This window comes from Ambystoma mexicanum, chromosome 12, assembly GCF_040938575.1.
Source record: "Ambystoma mexicanum isolate Mex_15411 chromosome 12, UKY_AmexF1_1, whole genome shotgun sequence".
In the NCBI taxonomy this organism is placed as follows: Eukaryota; Metazoa; Chordata; class Amphibia; order Caudata; family Ambystomatidae; genus Ambystoma; species Ambystoma mexicanum.
The window spans coordinates 234,715,182-234,739,039 of NC_090936.1; the positions used below are offsets into that span (position 1 = coordinate 234,715,182).

Below are 23,858 nucleotides of genomic sequence, written 5' to 3' on the forward strand. Positions count from 1 at the left end.
AACGGTGCAGGGGTTCAAAACAGGCCCACATTACTGTTTCCCCGGTCCGGAAAAAATGGCAGTATAATTGCTGGTTATTACTGCACTGGCTTTTTTTCTAGACCGGGGAAACAAAAGTTTGCCAGGGAGGGACACAGGTCTACCTCCAGGTCTGACCTGCCGGTAGATCAGGCCCCCACTGGCAAAACAATGCAGCAATTACCCCGGTAATTGCAACAATCCCCTCCATAGAGTCCTATGGGACTCAATGAAATTGGGAGTTACCAGCATTCCTACTGCTTGTAATAACCTGGTAGTACCGGGACATCGGGCAGTGGGAATGCTAATTGTTTGCATCCAACCGGAATTACCGGTGGGACACCACCAAACTCAGGCAGAGGGCCATAGTTTCCACAGGTTTTCACTCAAATGCAAGATTTTGCACTCTAATGAAAAATGTGACTATCAGTGGGAATGTGTGTGCACATGCTGTGTTTATGCATGTCTCGGGAGGATAGCTTAGGGGGCAACGTGTGCTCACCTTGGAAACAAGACGACACGAAGCGGTTCGATCCCCGGGTCCGCTCTTAGAAACCTCTGGCTATTAAGTGCAAGTGCATTATAAATAACCTATCATAATGTATCATGCATGTGAATAATCTCAACAAAATGCCTTCTTAAATGCATGCTATAGTTTCTTTTACTGTACACACACACACACACATACATACGTGCCATTCAAACCACTTTTCAATGTTTCCTTCATCCACAGAGACAAATCCTTAAGCCCAATCACAAATAACTGTAATGTGCTATCTGCATTCCAGCTTTGTACTGCTTAACATAATTCTTCCCCATCAATATTCCCTTTCACACGCACAGCACAGTATGCAATGTGAATGACCTCTTTTAATTGACTCTGGGTTAAAGTAAAGAATTATTTATTCTCAGGATGTGTCTCTTTGCTATTGCGCAATACTGTGTGATTGTGTGTATGCTACATTGACCATCTCATATCATGCGTCCCCTACGTACAATGATTTTTCTGATGTATCGATCGGCCTCTGCCTCAACCTCATGTACATGCAAGCACTCATTCAAATTACTGCCTACCATTGATCTCTAACCTGTACAATTTGGTCTATCCCCACTATAATTTTCCCTTAATGAATAGTAGTACAGTACAGTACAATGGGCCTCATTACGAATGTGACGGAAAGGCAACAACGGCAACGGTAGTGCTTCCGGCGCCGTTGTTTCCTCTCCGCCACATCACGAGTTCTGCTTGCCGGTGCCGGACTGCACACGTGGTCTGACCAGGGGTGCAGACCGGCACCCACTAGCAGAACTCGCGATTTCACCGGAACCGTTATTAACGGTGCCGGTGCAACCATGCTCCCGACCCCCATTCTGCCCTATGGGGAAGAATGAGGATCGGGAGGCGGCCCATACCGGCACCCGCGAATGGGCAATTACTGGCCCATTCATCTCATAATGGGCCGGTAATGGCCCATTCGTGGGTGCCGGGGCCGGTAGCGCGTTTGGCTACTGCCAAACTCGTAATGAGGCCCAATAACTCTGACACAATACAGTATGCTATTGTTACATAGATTTTCTTTTGAAAGTCTGCAATTTGGTTGACCCCTTTTGGTTGCATTGACCAAATACATATACATATATATGTGTATGTTGGGGTAGGGGAGTAGGGATTTGGAGGGCGAGGCATGGGATAGGGAGGAAGGCAACCTGTTGGTTGGCCTATTTTCTTACAGATAGGAAGTCGAAGGTGCACTGGGGAGACAAATTCTCCTATGAAACCGACATCTTTTGCAGCGTCCCTCAAGGGGCCAGCCTGTCACCACTCCTCTTTAATTAGTGCCTTACGTTCCTCTGCGTAGTCCTAGACAGGTTCCCAGTGTAGTCCTAGACAACATCGGTGCTTACTTTACCAATTATTCTGACGATACCCAGCTTGTGGTAGAGTTAAGTGGGGATTACACAAAGGACACTACCACAGTGAAGACACTGTACAATACAATTGAATCTTGGATGGACAACAATTGGATGTGCCTTAATGGCAATATAACAGAGCTGATGGATTTTGGGTCCCCACAAGCCAGGCCGAACTAACCCCCCAATACGAGGCCTTCTATATCAACGACTCCCTCATCCAGGTACTGGGCAAGGTTAAGACTCTAGGGATGTTTATGGACTCTTCAATGAGTGCAGGAGCACATGTTATGTATGTGAGAAAAATGGTTCATATTACCTTGGGCTCCACAGAGCAATGAAACCCTATCTTAGTGAAGAAAACTGTGCGACTATTGCTGGAGGGACCGTACTATCACGTCTGGACTACGGAAAGCATAATAATGCAGTTAGAATAGTGAAACAGAAAACTAAGAAAGAACATATCAGCAACGATAGAAGAGACCTGCATTGGATAACTGTGGAAGATGGGATACAATTCAAAGCTATGACACTGCTCCACAGATGTTTTCATGGAAAAGCTCCAACTTATCTCAAGACGAAGATCACCCGCTATGCACCAGGGCGTGCCTTGCGATCAGAAGCCCTTGGTCACATCATGGTTGCACCACATAAGAGAACAAATGGCTTATGTGAACCCTTTCCAACAGCAGCTGCAACTAAATGGAATCATTTACTGCTACACTTAAGACTAGAGTCTAAATATACCATCTTTAGTAAAAATCTTAAAACCCATCTTTTCAAGTAAATTCAATATGGTTGCATTATACTAGAAAGGTAGTTCTCCGTCACGGTCACGCCACGTGCCCCGTCTTCATGTAAATCTATAGCCCTGTGTGTTAATGTTGTGCCCCGATGCCTGCGGACCTACGGCGCAGTACAAATAAATAAATTAAATTAATAGGGAGGGAGGCATGGGGAGGACACCATAACAACCAAAAAAGGTTGAATTCACTTCGACTAGTACAATGCTACCATGGACAGAAATAACGAGTGAGGCAAGAGAGACAAAGTACATGGGAATAAATGATAGTTGTGCACATCACATTCCCAGGTGATTTCCTCAGAAATCCTTCATGTTCTACGCCTCGTGACTCCTCTGGTGCCAGGAGGACTGACTGCTTGCAAAGGGCTATCATTTGCACTGTTCACACATTGGAATACGCAATCGAGAATGCATTGTTTTCTCTGTAATTGAACTCTCTTCTATATAGTTATAAAATACTCCTTTTCCTCTCACTCTAAATTGGAGATGTTTTTCATGTTCTGTAACTTGTTCCGACAATTTGAACCTGCCTTTCATTATCTCTGAGCTGCCACATGCACTAAAATATGTGTTTCTCTTTCTCGCCATGACAGGTCCTATCAGTGTCTATTGCTCATCCCGGTAAGTCATTTCTCCTTCATTTCTACTCAGTTACCCGCAACATCATGTTTTGCTGCTTTAGTCTTAGAAGAAGGCATTAGGCCCTCTCGTGCTCTTTTTTTAAACGCGGATAATATAAAAGAACACATATATATGTTCTGATTTAAAAAATTACAACGTATGGACACCATTAAAATAGTTTGGAGACAGCTTTGTCCCAGTCTTGTTATGGTAGTCTGTAGACGTGTGGTTCATCTGCGCGCGCAGCGGAGTGACTTGCTAATCGGCTGCGCTACGTAGGAACAGGAGGTACATACATATTTCAACATGTGATGAGTTCCAGCTGCCTGACATTCTCGGCTCACCCAGATGCATCTTTCACTGTGACAGCTCAGTTTGCTTCTGTTTGATATGATCACATGTTCCTGTTTAAGTGATTTAGATTTAGAGAGGTTGAACTTGTAGCCAGCCAGACTTTGAGATGCATTTTCAAATAACACATGGCAATACCAGAGTCATATTTGAAAAGCGTGGGAGTTGAAGTTATTTTCCTGCAGAATAAAGAGTATGAAAATGGGCCCTTGTAAATCTATGGGCCTCATTATGAGTGTGCCGGTCGTGGTAACAGCAGTGCCGGTAAGCTACCGGCATGGTTGTTACCGGACCAGCACACTCCGAGTTCTGCGGGCGGCAGCCCACACGCACGCCACGTTTGACCTGGCAGGTGGAACGGCACCTGCCCGCAGACTTTCACGGTAGCACCGGCACTGTTATTAACGGTGCTGGTGCAACCGTCTTCCCCATTCCCGTTGAGTCCTATGGAACTCGAATGGGAAAGGGGAGTTACTTTTTCCGGGTCCTGGCCGCAGGGACCACCAGGGCTGTAATGCCCCGGCGATTCCCCATTACCAGAAAAAAACCACAACCCCGGCGGCAGCCTGCCATTTTTACCGGCAAAGCTACCGCTGGAGTCGTAATGAGGCCCTATGAGTTTAAATGTCTGCATAGCAGTTCCTAGTTTCACATATTTAAAATGCAAGACTTAGTAAAAGATACAGGGCCTATTTACAAATTGGACTTAGTAGTAAAACATTCTGTATTTTAGAATATCAGACATATTAACCCTTCACCAAAGTATGCGTTTCAGTACTGATTTTATGTGGCGGTAATCAGCTCAAAAGTATTACTGCATGCAGTAATTACCATATGCGGCAGTTTGAAATCCCCATAGAGTTCTGTGTGACTCCAAAATGGCGAATAACTGAAGGGTTTCCATGACTAAAGATGCAGACTCACCTGGTTACCCCATGTCCACCGCATGCAGTAACAGTAATACCATTCTTTAGTATTTCCAGAGGAAATATCACCAATCGTTTAAGCAGGCCCATAGCATTGTTATCAGAAATGCATTAGAATTCAGTGTAGAAAGCACCAAATGGCACTGAAGAACACATTGGCGGTTATTTCGCAGAGTGCTGAAATGAACAGGTTTTTCGCAGAGTCAAGATCTGCAAACAAGTAGCAGGTTTGCACTGAGCCAATCAAAGCAATTCTGATTCTGAGTCCTATTTCACCTTTGTGTGACTAGGGAAATAAAAAGACAGCAAAAGGCTTGCCACATTGTGTCCCAGCCTTTGCACGTCTTCCTCCATGTTTAGATCCAGACGCAGTGTGCCTTCAGGCATAGAGATTTACCATGGGCATGCAACCACACCGCAGCAGGCATCCGAACAAGCGGGAACTCGCGAAGAGTCTCCTAATAGCAGAGCCACATGTCTGTGAGGTGTTGCTGGACACATCCTGCATCATCCCATACCTGGTGTAGCCCACTGGAAAAACCACCAGTAAGATCATGTTAGACCTCACAAAGGTTCTCCTTGTGGCATTCAGGGTGTTGATGGGAGAGGACCATGTGTGCCTTGGTGTGGGTGGGAAATACAGATCAAGGCATTTCACTTTGCTTTCCCTCCAATGAGCAGCCATTGTTCGCGATGGAGAGACAATATGCATTCTGTGCAGCGGCGTAATACAAAATGTCTGAGCTCCCCTGCAAGCCATTCTGATTGTCTCCCAAAGCTCGGCAACAAAGCACGGGCCGGGCCACTTTCCGAGCGTGGTGGTGCCCTGGACCACCACCACGCATGCGCAGTGCACCTGATGATCATGCTGCTGCAAGGGTACGCCACACACTGCATTATGTGAGGAAAGATGTAAGTATGTGTTTTAATCACACCTTAAATCTTTCACCTAGTGAATAAACAAGGGGGATGTGCCTGGCCCCTGAGTCCTGGCACCCAAATGTACCAGCCAACTCTGTGCATGGCCAGTAATATTGCACACAGTAATGATACCATAAGAAAACATTGTATTTATAATATTATAATATAATTGGTCATTTATAATGCGGGTTGTCTTGCTTCCAAGGTAAATGCGTTGCCCCTGAGCTATCCTCCCGAGAAAAAAACATGATCATTCCAGCTCTGCCAGTGATGACAGTATCCCCACGCACACAAATTCTCTTGTTGGATGCCCAAAATACCAATCTAACCATGCAATAACACTTATGCTTGCTTTTAAAAAAATAAAAAAATCCCAGTTAAAAGTGTTATGTCATAGTAAGAAATGGCTAGACGGGCTGCACCAAAATGCCAGTCTAGCCACGTAATAACGTATATCATGCTTGATTTTTATATAAATGGCCAGTAAAACATGTGATGCCAAAGTTGGAAATGGATAGACTGGCTGCATCCTAATGCCAGATTAGCCATGTAAAAACACTTATCATGTTTGCCTTATCATGAATGGATACCTAAAAATGCCATTGCAGCACACCTCCCCACCCCTCACTCTCCAAAACCAGCTCCTTGGCAGCTGGTCTAAGATGACAGGCCTTACCTGTGAAGTCCCTTGTGAGGTTGTAGGGAAGAGGAAAGGCATGGGACCCTGAGATGCCACTTCGCCTTCTCAATAAAACAGAAGGCTGAAGGCTTCCGCAGGAGCCAGCTCCAACAAGGCGGAAAATGACAAGGAAAAACCTCCTCCAGAAGTACAGAGATGTGAAGATGGAGGCAGAAGCTTTGATAAGAGATGAATACAGCCACCTTCACTGGAAACAGTACAATGAAGTAGCAAAGTGAATTCCAGAAGCAGAGTTCCAGAACCACGTCGGCAAGGTAGAACACTGGAAGGAGAGGGATCCAGGGAAAAAGGAGGAAGGACAGAGCTAGGAGGAACAGAAGGTTAGGGATAACCAACAGACTAGAGTAGGCAACTGGGCGCAAAATAAGAGTTGCGATGCACAGCACACCGTGTGGCATGTTCTCTTATAGTCACGGCTTCCCCAGTCCGATTCCGGGTTGCGGGCGCCATCTTGGCGTCATGACATTGGCATGTTAACATGTAAGCGCCATCTTGGTATAGGCCTACGGATGGCCATCTGCGCCATGTTGAGGCAGTCCTGTTCCTCCTGCATCGTTGCCACAACTACGTGGACATGAACATATTCCAAGTCCGGGTGTGGCTGTGATGAGATCTAACAGCCAGCTCAGCACAAGCACATGTGCACACCCATGCACACAATGTTCACTTACTCATTTCTCACACTATTGACACACTCATTCACGTGCACACATACACGAAACACTTGCTCATTCACACGCATTGCATAATACATAATATACCCTTGCATGTATGCATTATTACATACAAACATACATCATAAAGTTGCAACACCCTCACTCTCATGCACATATACACAAATACTTACCTTTTTTTTTTCTTACCTGTTGTTTCCTGAATCCGTCTTCCCTGAGATATTTCTCTCCAGGCAGACTTTTTGTCTCCTGTGCTCCAGCACGCAGATAGAATCAGGAATCAGAGAGAGCTTCCTGGTTCTTTGCATGTACAGTGGAGCCAGAGAGCCTCCATCCTGCACAGCAACTGTATCCTTACTTTCTGAAGTCAGAGTGTATGCACTCCGACTTCAGAAAGAAATGCTCTCATTTCAGAAATGTATAATTTCTTTCTGAAGTCAAAGTGCATGCACTCTGACTTCATAAAGATATTGTTTCTTTCTGAAGCTTGACGGTGACCACCCCAAAACATGGTGTGGTGGAACCCCTACACCATGGGGGCCGTAAGGTCTGCAGTGGTCCCCGCGATGCCAGTGTTTCTGTGGCTTTCAGCTCACAATTAGAAGCTCAAGATTGAAAAAATAAATGACCTAGCGATAAACATGTGATTGGGCTATTTCCATGGAAAATCCAGGGGGAGAAGAATGAGGATGCCTAGTTTTTTTAGCATAAATCTGGGATGCTGTGGAAAATGTTAGAGAAGTGAAGGGGAATGGGTTTGAGGTGTGCCTGAATGAGGACACACTGTGATGTTATGCTCCTGTCTACTTGTCAATTGCCATATTTACACGGTAGGACAGATCAAAAGGAAGTACATAAACAAGATACATGTGAGAGGAAATATTACGAATGGAAGGAGAACAGACCATAGAGACGATAGAGCAGCTACCTCACTACTAGCAGGATTAGTCCTAGATTTGTGAAATCTAGGCTCAAAGGCTTTTAAAAGTCAACACTTGTGTTCAATCAAAGCCATTCACCTTGCAATGTCAGCGCGCGTGTGAGCCCACACAACGTACACCTGCAGTTGTTTCACACGCAGGGATACATGTTGATTTTCTCTTGGTTTGGAATCATTGCAATGCGTTGTGTCCAGCTTTACCGTGCCAGGAAAAATTAAGGCCCAGTTGTGCATTGCCTTGCAGGCCTTTATGCTTTCCATGCATTGTATTCATTGCATGCTTTTCATGACTCCTTGCCCTTTTACTGCTACGATGCCTTTTATGCCTTCCAGGTCTGTACGTCTTTAATGCCTTGTGCCTTGTATGCCTATCTTGGCTTTATGCCTCCAACTCTTTTTATTTCTCCCAGATCTTTTATGCCTTCTATGCCCTGAATGGAGAACATGCCTTTCACGCCTTCCTCTCAGTGTGATTTATTATGTAATGTCTGTCTGCGATTTTCTGGTACGGAAGAACTGGGTAAACTGGCACGCCCAGACCGGCAAAAGTGCTGTAGGGGCATAACAGTGCTAGATGCACACTCCACTAATGTCATGATAGTACGTGAAAGTGCATTGGGGATTCACAGTGGAATCCTCTCAAAGGCCGACACCATTTCATGCTGCGTATACTGCATGTGGTGGACATGTAAAGAAGAGTCACTGCATGCAAGCGGTGGCTACCCCAAGACATGGGGACTTCCCAAAGGCATGCAATAACTCCTAATTTCTTCTCAGTGGAGTGAAGAGAGGGCCTAGAATCCCCTGAGAGTAGCTCAACAGCAGGATGTGATATCAGTCATTGGTATCAGTCAGGCTCCCTAAGCTCAGTATGAAGACTGTAAGAAGTCTCCTTGAACTAGACCATCTAAAGAGATTCCTTGTTTACTGTGAAGGGCTTATTCTTCCATGGATGCTGAAGCTGGAGGTTGGGTACTTATGTGCTAATATGGTTTGATGCATTCCTCAGAAGGCATGGATCGTAGCATACAACGTCGACAGTGTTATCGCGATCTATGACTTCAAATACTGATTGGATGGTAAGATTAAAGGCCCAGAATCAGCCTTGTTCACCGGTGCTGGATACGGTGGAGTTTATTTGAGGGTGTTTGAAGTCATGCCCCCGTAGGTGGTATTAGAGCAGTGTGTTTGAGCTATGACAGCTGCTAAATCGATCCTGTCCTGATATCTTAGATGGTATGAGCCTTTCATATAGGCCTACATGGAAATGTACATTTGTGTTTCGAGGACTGACCGGACGTTTACGAATCATGCTGTTTCAACCTTTCAAATCATACAGATAATGGGTTAGAATGAAATATAAGGTAATTCAGCTGGATCCATGGGTTACAAATATATATCAAGTCTAGGCAGATTCAGGTTTTGCCCAGAATGCTGTACTTGTTGATTGAATGGTAATTAAGTAGTAGTAGTAGTAGTAGTAGTAGTAGTAGTTTGTAATTTATATAGTTCCTTTATCCCATTAGTATGGCCTCAATACGCTTGGTGGGAACGCCCTTGGTGGACCGAAGTACAAGGTATGGAAAAAAGTGACAGAGGTTTTGGAATATGTGTGTGCATTTTGCCAAGATAGGGAGTTAGGTTGGCTGTCCAAGCTCCAGTAAGCTACCCATGATGGTCAGGCATGTGGACGGGTACTGAGGTCGTCAGCAGAGTGCAGGAGAAACTCGATATGTGCTCAGCTACACCGCATTTTTGGTCGTGGGTCATCGCTGCATTCTGATGGCATTGGTGTTGTTCTTTGTGTTTTATTCGGGTGTGTGGAGGCGAAACATTATGTGACCAGCTAGACCACATTTTTTGTCATTAGTCATCGCTACATTCTGATGCATGCAGGTGGGTAGCTGTGCATGCGGCAGGTGTCTGCCGAAGTCGTGCGTGAATATGTACCTTGATGCTCAGATGGAGCTTTGTCTAAGATGAAGCTGTGTGATCAGATCGTCTTCATAACAGACAGGTTACCCTCATAAAGTCTTCTAAGTGCAATATCAAGGCTCCCCGTATAGATCTATGTGAAATAATTAGTTATCCTCATAAAGCTTCTAAGCGCAATAGAGAGACTAACATCAAGAATCTTGTGGTGCAAAACCGAGGCTGAGTGCATTGTACAGGCTATCCTAATACATCTACTTAGCGCCATAGACCGGCTATTCTAATACATAATACATCTTCTAAGTGCAATAGACAGGCACTCCTAATACATCTTCTAAACACAATAGACAGGCTACCCTCATAAATAGTCAAGTGCTATAGACAGTCTTTCCTCATTTACATTCAAGGCACAAAAGACAGGTTACATGATATGATATGGCATTTATAACACACCTATACACAAGTGTTTTCCCTATAAATCTTCTGAGTGCTATGAACAGTCTACCATCAGAAATCTTCTAAGTGCAATACCAATGCTACCCAAATATGTGTTCTATGTGCAATATATGTGTGTAGACAGGTTATCTCAATAAATCTTCCCATCTAAGTGCAATGCATTGTCCATACCCAGAATCCATCTAAGTGCAGCGCATTGCCCACTCCCAAATTCCAACCAAGTGCAACACATTGCCCATACTAAGTGCAACACTTTGCCCACCCCAAACATCCATCTAAGTGCAATGCATTGCCCATCCCCAGAATCCATCCAAGGGCAACACATGGCCCACCCCCAAATTCTAACCAAGTGTAAAACTATGCCCCCCCCATAAATTCAACTGGGTGCAAACACTGCCTGCTCTCAAAGTTCCTTCCAGTGTGAAACACAGGCCACCCCCACGACTCATCTGAGCACAATACCGTGGCAACATTTGTAGCTGTTCTAGTGTCACATCATAGCTAGACCTCACAGTAATATAGTAGTTCAATGTACTATACACAGCCAACCCTCTGGTTCATTCTGAGTTCAACACATTGGCTAACAAGAGAGCGCACAGTGCAGATCATCATCAGGTTAGGCAAAGGTAATAGTAATGAGGAGTGGCAGGGTTTTGTCAGAGCACAGTACTGGCTCTGCTCCTCACCTGTACCAGCTTACCTGTGGTGTACATGTTAGGTGTTCAGTCTGCTGTCAATGGGCGTACAGGGGCAACCAGGGAATGGTATCGGCCCTAGGGGGCTGCTCTTTGCCATAGGCCCCATGCCAGCTGCCCGGGCAAGGCTGCCCTGGGTGGCCTTCTGAAGAGGTGATGTGTTGGTCACATGGGTTAGGGCCCGCACCAAACCGAGCCCTGGTGGGCATGCCAGGGGAGTAGGAGAGGGTGGGAATGAGGGAAGATGGGGGTGTGGACAGGGACATTTAATTTTTAAGTAGTACGGGTCCCAAAGAGCAAATAATTATAAAAATCCCAGTAAGCAGCCCCAATTACCAGCACTCTCTTTCCTCTTGACCGTGAGGATTTAAAAAGTGTGAGAAGTGGCAAAAGCACATCGAAGGCACTTTGATGCTCTGGTGATGTGTTGGTCACACAGGGTTGGCGCTGGGGCCGGGGAGTGGTAGAGGGCGGGATTGAGGGAGGCTGGTTCTGGGGACGGGGAAATGAAAGGTCATACAGGTCCCAATTAGCATAGCATGGTAAAATCCCCAGGAAGCAGCCCCACTTACCAGCTCTGGCTTCCCTCTAGCACGGGAGGATTTAAAAAGTGTGATAAACGGTACAAGCACAGAGAAGGCACTCTGATGCTTTGGTGATGTGTTGGTCACGTGGGGTCAATCAGAGCCCTTGTGGGCAGGCGGCAGAGTGGGAAATGGTGGAATTGAGGGAGGCTGGGGGTGGGGACAGAGAAATTAAATGTTTAAGTAGTATGGGTCCAAATGAGCAAAGAATGGCAAAAAGCCCAGGAAGTGGCCCCACTTACCAACGGTGTCTGCCCCCTCGAAAGAGAGTATTTAAAACACAATTACAAAAAAAGCATTGTGTACCTTAAAACAGGAATTATTTATTTACAATGGTGCAAAACTAACATTATATAGATTAACTGAATCTGGTGTTTGTAATATTTTGTTAAAGAAATAATGTCTGCAAGATTAAATAAATGACACTGCAGAAAAGTGTACTTCTTGTGTGGTAGCTCTGTACAGGTATTTAGCTCTGAGTGTGAAACAAACTAAAACGAGCATTGGTCAACCAAACAGTTTTGGCTTTTATGTAGTAAAGGAATAGGGATTTGCCATGTACTGCCCTAATGGTATTACCTGATCATAAGATGGAAACAGCTACAAAATGACTCGAGTTCCTGAACATAGAATAGCAGTGCCTGGCAAATGCCTCTTTAAAGATATTCCAGGAGGATGTGTTCTGGGCTGGGTGGGGCAGGTAGTGGGTGGTAATGGCCATATCATTTATCATGCCCATTGGCAGTCAAAGATGAAGGATGGGAGGAAGGATATTTCAGTGACAACACGTTTGTCTTAGAAGTAAGACAACGCCGCGCAACACAGGTTCGAATCCCGATCCTGTGCTTAGAAACCACTCATTGGTATTAAGCGCACTATAAAAGAACAATTATAATTGGTGGGTAAAAAGCCAAACAACTCCCTCTGGCTGTGTGTCCCTCCTCACATTCAATATCCCCCCTATCTTTACCACAATGCAATAGCTTTGGTGTATGGGTGGTGCTTAATAGCCACCTCATAGTCAAAACTAATAATACAACAACAGATGTAGAAAATGCTCACCATGAACACATGCGTTTGGTGTTTATAGCAGCTAGTTCCATGTCTGAATGCTGTATCCTCCTGCTGTGAGGACATGGCAGAGGATTGTGGAATTTATGATCAACAGCTATGACATCATAGCGCGGGCATGCAATATTTTCTTTGACAGCTATTATTTTCTTCTCTGGGGTGCTGTGTGGTCAGAGGAGATTTAACTTTGTATGATGTATATAGTAATTTAATGACTTCATTCTACACGTCCTGCAATGCTGATCCATAAGGGACATCACACGGTATGAAAAGGGATGCATTTGGACCATACACAACATAACATTTTAGCTGGGTAGCTTTGAACTAAGATGTATTACACTTTGGACGTCTGAGTGACATCAAAGGAAATGTGGGGTTTGCTGTTGTTGTTTATCAGATATCATTCAAAACCCTTTTAGTGGAATAGACCCCCGTAGTTAAAAGGTACGCATATATAGTTCTAAATGCTGTACGGACACGAATGAAAGTGATACTAATGGGTCACTCATGACCTTTGAAAGATGGAGCACAGGGCCTTAGAGTTACCCATTCACAAAAGAAAAGGCCCAGCATCCTAGAATGTAAATGTGTTCCTCAAATGCACACCAATAGACTGTTAGGGTGGTTGCAACATTCTTTAGAAAACAATAGAATGTCAGAACATCTCAGTGGCCGAGACCACTGGATCTTCCGTGATGGAAATGCTATTTACTAGCAGCGCAGTAAAACCAATCACCAAGGACGAGAAAGGCATTCATGGACTGGAGAAAGTCAGAGGCAGTCGGAGTCTACAGAAGCGAAATTAAGGGGAAGACAGCCCACTGGAGGCGTGTCTACCCACACACATTGGTGGTGAAGTTCATAGACTGGGCGGCTATCAAGAAAGTAGTGGGGCATCCAGGGTTTATAGGGAATACCCTGGCAGACCACTAGAGGCATGTCTGCCCACTAGAGGCGTGTCTGCCCACACTCATTGGTGTTAAGGTTAATAGACTGGATGGCTATCAGGAAAGTAGTGGGGCATCCTGTTGGCCATGGCAGACCACTAGAGGCGTGTCTGCCCACTAGAGGCGTGTCTGCCCACACTCATTGGTGTTGAAGTTCATAGACTGGATGGCTATCAGGAAAGTAGTGGGGCATCCTGTTGGCCATGGCAGACCACTAGAGGCGTGTCTGCCCACTAGAGGCGTGTCTGCCCACTAGAGGCGTGTCTACCCACACTCATTGGTGTTGAAGTTCATAGACTGGATGGCTATAAGGAAATAGTGGGGCATCCTGTTGGCCATGGCAGACCACTAGAGACGTGTCTGCCCACTAGAGGCGTGTCTTCCCACTAGAGGTGTGTCTGCCCACTAGAGGCATGTCTGCCCACACTCATTGGTGTTGAAGTTCATAGACTGGATGGCTATAAGGAAAGTAGTGGGGCATCCTGTTGGCCATGGCAGACCACTAGAGGCGTGTCTGCCCACACTCATTGGTGGTGAAGTTCATAGACTGGGCGTCTATCAGCAAAGTAGTTGGGCCTCTATTTGGTTTCATAGGGAATACCATGGCCCGGGAACTGGATCAGAGCACGCATGGGGCCAACTGGATCTACACGCATTTCAATACAAGTCTTTACTAACCTTCTGCACAGAAGACATGTCCACAAGTTGAACTGCCTTTGGTTGTAGGCTTTTGTGGTAATTGAGTAAGATCAGGCTGAGGGACAGCTGACATACAATGGCGGGGAGAAGATTCGATTTTAAGAAAATACTTTTTTAATTGGTGCGTTTGAACCAGTCCTTAATTTGGATAATGGTGAAGCATTGATATTTGTTGTAACTGGGGGAATGTGTCACTGTTTCATAATAAGAGTCTCTGTGGCAGGGTTTAGGTCTAGAATAGAAAGCACCAGGAGGGACCAGATTTTAGTGCTCAATACTTGGCTTCTTATATGACACCATTTCTGTCAATGGTTCTAAGCAGACTAAGATCCTTCTGTCCCTTGGCAGGAATTGGTGCACCTTAACAGAACAAGATGTTTACGCTTTGAGACTACTATGATGGTGGGCTGGCGCAGTATATAAAAAACCTAATAAAATTAATCATTCGCCAATGGCTGGATGACTTGCTTGGGGACGGCCAATGGATCTTTAGTACACTGAAGTGCGATGCCAGCAAAGTCATTATTTTCGGGATTGTTATCACTGTAATGACATTGAGACTGAGAGCCAAGGTCGTAAGGTCTCCTTATTGGAAGTGGAGTTTGCGTTATCAAGTCTGATGACCACAATGTGGCAAATATGTGCTAGTGGTATTTGCGGAGCAAGACGGGTGCAACATGTAAATGGGGTTCCATGTCATTTTGGGCTAATAGCAATAATAAGGATGATCACTTTTCATATAGCGCACTCGACAGAAGTGAATTGTCTGTTCCACACCTGTTATTATTACGCAGCTCAATGATCTTGGAAAGCTGCGGCGGCCTTGAAGGGATTTAAATCTGTGATCTGCAGGTTACTGGGCAGGCACTTAGCCGTGGAGCGATTGGAACACAGTCTAGACAAATTCTACAAGGACAAGGAAAGATACAAACATTGCATTCTCAAATCATCAACAGAAAGTGAATCTTTACGTTATCTTACAAAAACATAAAAGCAAAATCTCTAAATGGTGGTGCGTTTTGGAAAAGTGCACAAACAAGTCGGGTCTTGGGAGTCCCTCTCTATATCCCGGGAGAGTCTCAACCTGATTCTTTAGCTCACTATCCCTGTCACAGAAGAGAAATGTCCCTTACATGTCAGTCTTTGACCTGCCCAAGGGCAGTCCAGCACTAAAATGCCAGGGAATTCTCTTCTGAGCAACAGTACCAACAGCAAACCCGGTAGAGAGGGACTCCCAGGGCCCCCCTCCCCCTTGTTTGTGCGTTTTGGAAAAGTAGCATGATACCTGAGAAGTCACATAGTTGTCAACATAACCCACTCAAATCTCTCAGTGCTATTCCAGTCCTGTTTTTTTCTTTGCATTCTTGGGTTTGTAGTATGAGTTGACTAATGGGAATACCAGAAGGCAAAAAAAAAAACATGTCCCAGAATGGAAAAAATCCAGGACTAGGCTAGCATCCTACAAATTTAAATGGGTCATGTTGGCAAATATGAAGTCGCAGTGAAAGAGCATTACAACAAAGCACGTGCACAAATGTTATGAGCTGCAAGAAATACTGTTTCCTAGACTACATTAAGGGCCTGATTCAAGGATTTCTTTGCACAGTTCAAAGTGACTTTGCACTGCTAACACAAACCCTGATTCATGGAACTGTGCAAAGTGTATTTTTGCATTGCAAAGTCAGTGCAAAGTCATTACAAAGTAATGTTTGCAGTACAAAATGACTTTGCACTGCAAAAATACACTTTGCACAGTTCCATGAATCAGGGCTTGTGTCGGCAGTGCAAAGTCACTTTTCAGCAGTGCAAATTCACTTTGAACCGGGCAAATGTTCCATGAATCAGCCCCTATATGGCTTTCTTGCAGAGCTTTAATGGGTAGGGCCTGGGACCTACTACCAGCCCTTCTCAGCAGGAAGCCAATACTTGTCATTTAAGAGTACCGGCTTCTCGACAGAAAGCAGGCACTCTGGGACAGTGAGGACCTGCCCCTCTGTACCTCCATTTCAAGGACTGCTTTGTTCTAAAGCATCTTGTCTATGCAATGCAAAATATACAGCAGGCTGTAAGGGGGCATAGCCTTCCAGTGAACATTTCCTTTCTGTCATTGTGAAGATGTCAACATATATTGTGATTTAATTTAGCACTGCACCTTGGGACTCATAATATTCTCTGCACCACATCGCACGATTTCTTTACATCTTGTCCAAGCTGCACATTATAAAACATTGCTAAGGCACTGGATTAACTAAAGCTAATGCAAATAATTGCTCAGCGATTTCTTTTGTGCGCTTGTGGTGTACCTTGGTGACGAGAAGTACATTACACATTGCTTACACAAATATGTCCCTTTGCATCGATGTGAGTATGTTGTGTGATTACATGACCCAGACACTAATACTTCAGAGCAGAGCTTCTCATGTCAAAAGATTATGTTGTAAAGGAATGTCGAACACGTCTTCCTTATATACTGGAGCGAGCAGATTGCCCACACGGAAAGCGGCATCACTACGTGGATCGATGCCTGCCCACTATCTCACCCCGTATATGAGTTTCTTCACTTAGTGCTGAACACTGGGTTGGCTCCGCCTCCATCTCATCATGAGTTTCAGGCAAAAGGACACAGGCAAAGGAGATAACCCTACTGTATCTGTCCCGGATTACCCACGGGGAGCCATAGATACTGCATCTAACTGGATGCAAATTAGATGCTCACCGGAGTAACTACAGTGTGCGTTGGGTAAACTGCTAAAAGGGGAGACACAATGTCGATGCCACGGGCATCTAATTCACATGATGGTGCACTGCCATCTTGCTGGTCATCTGGAGATGCCTAGCTCAGTGATCTGCAACCTGCGGCTGCACATATGCGGAGAAACGTTGGCGTGGGTTTTGAGGAGTGGGAAACAGAGGTTTGGGGGGACCCACCCAGAAAAGATATTTTGTTTTTGTTATGTTTTGTTGTTATAACATTTTCATTATATGTGCATTCGTTATAAATTATTTGTTATAAAGACATGTAACCGTTATTTCATATTAAGAGATAATCACTGCATACCCTCTCTGCTATGCAGTCCTTGTGTGCCTCTAACGACCTCTGCATTAATGCCAGAAAGACTGAGATCCTTCCTATCAGGATTCCTGCTCCCATCCTCCTCCCTTCTCTATGGCCACCCTCCATGGGCTCCCCCCACCTTCTTCTACTGAAGCCAGAAACCTCTGAGTCATCTTCGACTCCTTCTCTTTCCTTCCTCCCTCACATCATGGACCTTGTTAAGAAGGCCCACTTCAAACTCCACCTCCTCAGAGGCATCCTTCCTTTCCTCGCCTTCCCCCAGAACCTCAATGTTGCTAGAGCCCTGGTACTCTCTAGGCTGAACTACTGCAACAGGCCCTTCCTTAATCCACCCTCCTCCTCTCCCCATCCCTCCAGCTCATCCAGAATAGGGCTGCAAGACGTATCCTTATCCTCAAGCCCAGGGACTGTATCTCTCCAGCCTTACAATCTCTCCATTGGCTCCCGGTTGCTGCAAGGATCAAATTCCCCTCACTCTCCCCTCTGTTTCTCTGCACTTGCATGATCTGAATGATGCTCAAGGCCTAGTAGGACCACCTTATCCTGTTCATTATTGTATTCTACTGCCTTTGTCCCATGTTCCCTCCATTTGCCCTGTGGGCGCTTTGAAGTGCAATGTCTTCTGTAGTAAATAAACAAATACATAAATAAATATTCTCAATGAACGATAACATCAAAACTATGGACTGTGAGCCACACTCTTGTTCTGACGAATGTTTCTCTTTGATATTTTCGATTGCACCCTTCTTCCACCAAGAAAATAACACCAATAAAGAACAGATTCCCCCATCTTTGTACAGGAAAACAAAAAGCAGCAGGGCCTCCCTGACCATCAAACTACCCTCTGGATATTTGACAACTAATTGCTCTCCAACACGGTGTGACAGCGGCTCTAGAGACTGCTTCCCCCAATATACTGAAAGGCACACATGGCAGAAAAGTGCTTTGACGACAACCTACAGACAATAAGATGATGAAGACGTGTACGCTAAAAAGCCTAATATCTTCTGATCATGCTGCCGGCAACCTCCATAACAAAGCCAACAAGGCAGCCATCTTAAGGGTGGAGAATCACTCCATGGAAGGCGCAGTGCAGGATCAGCATGTCCAAAAAAGGACATGTTTCTTGATTTGCATGAGATGGCTCTTCCTCAAAAGGAGGGTTTATCCCCCTTTCCTTGATAACAGTTGGGTTATAATTTGATGTCATTTTTTCATGCAAAGACACTTTCCCTGTGATGTCTAGAGCATCCCTGTCACAAATTTACCATCTGGTAATCTCAGTTGCCCAATAGAAAATGTATCTCTCGCTTGAAGTTTCATTCAGACTCAGTCAGGGACATCACAAAACTCATGAAATCCTGCAAGGACTTCTCTTCTCCCAATAATGCTTGTGTTTAAAACCTCATCCAACCCATCAAACTTGGCTTCTCTGTATATGCTTCCACGATAGAAGACCTCATCAATTCCTCCATTAGAGAGGGTGAAGAACCATCCAAGCATAAGCATGCCATCATCACCCATTACTGAAGAGACCATCTGTGTATCCGGACAATCTGTCCAACTTCAGACTCCTCGCCAGGCTCCAATTGGTAGCTAAAACACTAGAAATATTTGCAGAGGCTGAGTGGAGGGCACAACCAGCCGGGGCAGTAAGGGACTACAGCCCGTTAAGACATCTTCAAGTATTCCTCTGCACACAGCACAGTGAATGATTTTGTTATCATGAGCACTGTCACAAAATAGGACACCTTCTACGCCTATTGCTAGAAGTCATTTGGTCCTGCCTAGCCCCGAACACGTTCTCATCAGAGTAAGCAACGATCTGAGCAACATGCACCTAACGCGGTCAGCTATTGGTCGGGCTTGGGAACAGGGCCATGTTGATGAGCAATGTTTAGCCTTAGGACCTTAAGAGGCAGGTGCTCGTTAGTGTCTCACAACACACAGGGAGGCAGCCTGAAACTAATACCACAGCACTCCTGGTGCCTGTGATGGGGCTGGCCCAGCGGGCGAATGCCCAAACGGATCAATGCCCCGTCCTCTGCTGAAGATTTGTTTCCTCGCAGCTCTCACCCTTTATCCAAAAGAGTAGTGGTACAGAAACCACCTATATCGATAGTCGTGATGAGGTAATACTCGTTGGCTATTGTGAAGGTTGTTGCCCCTGTCCTACCTGAGTTCTCGGACGCATTTAACACTGTGTATGCAGTATCCTTGTTGCCTATATGTGAGGCACCATGGAAATTGGGGATATGACATCTTTGATCCATGCGGCTTTCATCCTATTTAATACACATGTGACTTCCTTATCCCGCATCTTCAGTCACCACACGATTGGTTACTATGTATATATCAAGAATACTGAATCCGTAGGGAGGTTTATGGTCTGTCTATGCTGTTGCAGCTTTTAATGTGATACACCAGAAATCTGTTATAGCCGATACACATGAAGGGGGAGATATCTTGCCTGAGTGATATGCTGATATTCTGAAGAAGGAGAGTACAGAGAGCAGTGTTCATATTCAACTATTCCTTATAAAAACCTCTGTCTTCAAATATACATCGCCGTGAAACCAGTACCACTATGAGTTGCTAAGAAAATGTAATATTATCCTGCAAATCATTTAGATAGCAATAAAGCAACATTTCTTTATATATCTTGTAACATTTTCAACACTAAAGAATACATTCATGTAAAAAATGGTTGTGTCTCAGTTATTTAATGAAACACAAAATCAACTGTACTGTCTTAATCAAAATGAGAAAAATATAAAGTGCAGGTAAGTAAAATAGAACAAACAAGTGAAAGAACTGCAAAAAAGGATTTTTAGATTGAGGAATCATTACATAAAAATTCTTACAAATAGTAAATACATGCAGAATGATCCTATACTCCCATTACTTTACATCAATATGTATGACATGTGTTAGCTAATTGACAGGAAACTATAATCTTCAAAATCTCTACTAATTGTTGATCAGAAAGTGTAATTGCCACAAGTGGACCATTCCATTTTCATTGTGACCTTGTTACGTAGTCTGTTCAGAAAGTATAATCCCCAAAAGGGGCCCATGGGCCCGATTAACGGAGCATTTTCCAACCGGATTGCACTATTTTGAACGGGATCTATGTGATCACTGCGACCACACGTCGCAGTGATTGGCTGAAAATGCTGCACGATTGCGACGACTGAAAATGCTGACACTTTTTTTTTTAAACCCCCCCTTACACCACATAGATATGCGGGGGAGACTCCCCACAGACCCCCCATATTACTATAATATCCCATACCCCCCACATATATTTGTGGTGTAGAGGGGGTGTTTAAAAAAATTAAAAAGTCGGGCATTCCGGCTGTCACATTTATGAGGGTGACATTTTGGGCCATTTCCTTATAAAACGCTTCTGTGAATCGGCCCCCATAGCATTTGTACTGTGGTCTTGCCACGTGGGTCTGGATACTCCGAAACAGGACCTTCGGCTTAACTTTAAGCTGCAGCGAGGTCCACCTCTTTTGAGTTCACCTGCTTTGTGTGCAATTGAAGAACACGAACATATCATTAGTTTAGTTTAGTTTGTTTATTTATGTAGCGCGGCCCAACCCTCAGGTAACTGGGCGCTTTACTTAGGGGTAACAGTGGTTACAGAAGGTTGAACATACAAAGTACGGACAGGACCGGCAGTACAGAAATGATACGGTGCAATCAATAGGGTATGGGACCGGGTTACAGAGTGGTCCGTAATGTAGGCATGCAATGGCAAAACGGTGATACATGTGGACATGTGTCTGCTGGCGGGCTGCTGTAGGCCATAGGGTACGGGACCGGGTTACAGAGTGGTCCGTAATGTAGGCATGCAATGGCAAAACGGTGATACATGTGGACATATGTCTGACAGCCGGCTGCTGTAGGCAATAGGGTACGGGACCGGGTTACAGAGTGGTCAGTAATGAAGGCATGCAATGGCAAAACGGTGATACATGTGGACATATGTCTGACAGCCGGCTGCTGTAGGCCAGTGCCTCCGCCAGTGTAATCATCTCGTTTTGCAAAGTTCACGTACTTTTGCCATTTATTTCCAGGCAGCCTTGTTTATTTGGTGCTGACCCAGCTTCATTAATCTGATCTGAGGCAGACCTGCAACGTCTCTGTCCGTCCAAGGTATTTTGGAATGTGTGACCAACCCTGCTGGAATGCCTGAGCCCTCCCTGCAGGCTGAAACCGAGGCTCCATTGAACGCACGCGCTTAATTGCCTTGGCCAGAAATCATTTTTAGGCTACACACTTCCTCGGCTGCCTGGGCTTGTCCTTAATTTGAACACATACTGATCTGCAGGCCCCGCCTCTCTCAGACACGCTGGACCACCTGTGGCAAAGCTGCGTGGGTCGCAGGAGCCAATAAATAAGCGGAATGACATCAGTGGCGTAATTGCGAAGTTATAACAATACCGAGCAGCGCAGCAGAGATCACTCACGCACAAGAATGCTTTTCCCATTAAATCGGGGGGCACCGGGAATCTCTTGTGTGCAATTATGTATCTATAATGAGAAACTTCAAAAGGCTTCCTCGAGCAATGCAGGTTGGTGACCTTCTGCCTTGCCTCGAAATGTCTACATTGAGCAGCTATTGGACGGAATAAACTGAGTCAATAGCGCCACAGTTAATCGCAAAGTGGATCTGATCTGTGCTTTTGTTGCAGCAACATAGGCCCCTCTGCTCTGCTAGAACAAATTGATTTATTTCAGATTCTGCAGACAATGCTTCTGGCATTGTGTACCTTCTTGAGAAAATTCCTGAAATAAATGTTTTGACTGACTGACTTGGCCGGTGGTAAAGTCATTATTTAAGAACCCAAAAGAGTCAAAAGACAATGGGGGTCATTACGAGTTTGGAGGTAGCTGCCTCCAAACCCGGGTCCGGGTCCGGTCTGGCTGAATGGGGCCTTACCGGGACATTCCGACCTACGCGGACCCGGTAAGTACCCATTCAGTTAACCATTCCCCATTCCCATTCAATGGGAATGGGGAAGGCGTTAATAACGGCCGTTCCTGCGGGGACCCGCTAAGGGACCGTGGAATAGGGCGTTAAGGGTTTACCGGCACCGGCATCATTACCGGTGACCGTTAACCCTTACCGCCCAACTCTTAATGACCTCCAATGATACTTCAAATATTCAAAATGGGGAGCCTTCCAGATATTCTGACTCTGTCCCTCTTCTGGAGCTCCTCCAGCACTTTGTTTATGGCGTCTTATTTTCATTGGATTCCACCGCGCGTGGTGTAAATAGCGTGTTAGAAATACCAAAATAAATCCATAGAAAAGAGCAGGTCTGAATATCAGTCAGTCTTTGTCACAAAGTTGCCTGAAGCACATGCAGACCCACAGATTGCTAAAATCAAGTCAGGAGTTCAGGATTATCCTCTATGAATATGCACGAGAAGAAATGGCCTAAAATGAATTTTAATGAGATAATTTGCATATATGTTGATCATTCCGAAAGAAAACCTAATTTTATACCATTTGATGGTTTGACATATACAGTGCTAACCAAAATACCAGACAGTATCATGCCAGCAGCCCTCCAGGTACACCTTAGGTCAGGGGTAGGCAACCTTTGAGCCACCGGATGTTTTAGACTACTTCTCCCATCTGCCCTAGTCCGCATAGTTAATGGTGCGGGATCATGGGAGCCGTAGCCCAAAACATCTGGAGAGCCACAAGATGAAGATACCTGCCTTAGGAGCTTCATTGTTTTCAAGATCCTTAATATCTGACAGGTGCACCTCTATCAAGAGCAGCACCAAGGAATTAAGCCAACAAGTATTCACAATTCACAATTCTGAGAACAGAGTGCGTGATCTTGAGTGTGCAATGGTTAACCCCCCAAAGCCATCATAGTGGTGGGCAGCTGGTTGACCAAATAGGCAACTTTACTCATCTGGATGACCGATAGCACTGAAACACACTTAAAACATAAAGTGACCCTGGAATCATGAACCTCTGTGAGAGGCCTAGCCGTTCCAAGTTCAATTGTTCGTTAATCACAACAGGGATGTTATGCTCCTGAAATGAGTGCAATATATACTCCAGACCCAGGAGAAGACAATCATTGTAGTTTTTTACCCTCCGAGGTTTGGTTATGATATTTCCACAGCGTCTCACGTAGATGCTCCTGCATTCAACAATCTGGGAATTTGCTGCCATATTGGCAATGATTGATTGTTGCTTCATATGTAAACGTGATTGTTTGCACACCGGCATATGGGAGCCCGCTGTCGCGCCACATATGATGTTGCAATCTGGGCTCAGGTTATGTGCCCTGGCCTGGCACTTTAAAGGCCCCTGTTCATGGAGATGTCTACTCCAGAAAGGTGCTGCAGATTGCGTGCGATCCATCTGGCACCACTAACCGGCCCATAAACTAGGGATTGGTATGTTAGACCACCATAAGGCTGCCTAAAAACTGCAATCCCGATTAAAAGTGTGGCCCATGAATGAGTTGTGTGTATTAAGACACTTCACCGACA

The 23,858-nt window shown here is 45.1% G+C and overlaps 1 protein-coding gene across 8 annotated transcripts in view; it reads left to right on the plus strand.

Annotated features, from left to right (window-relative positions):
- The window catches only part of CALD1 (caldesmon 1), a 669,061-nt gene that overhangs the window by 130,737 nt on the left and 514,466 nt on the right, over positions 1-23,858 (plus strand). For 7 of the 8 annotated variants that reach the window (XM_069628357.1, XM_069628356.1, XM_069628358.1 and 4 more), the window contains exon 2: positions 3,328-3,355. The exons of the other annotated variant lie outside the window; for it this stretch is intronic. The gene's annotated coding sequence lies outside the window, so the exon portion shown is untranslated. The remainder of the gene's footprint in view (positions 1-3,327; positions 3,356-23,858) is intronic. 8 annotated transcript variants of the gene reach the window in all.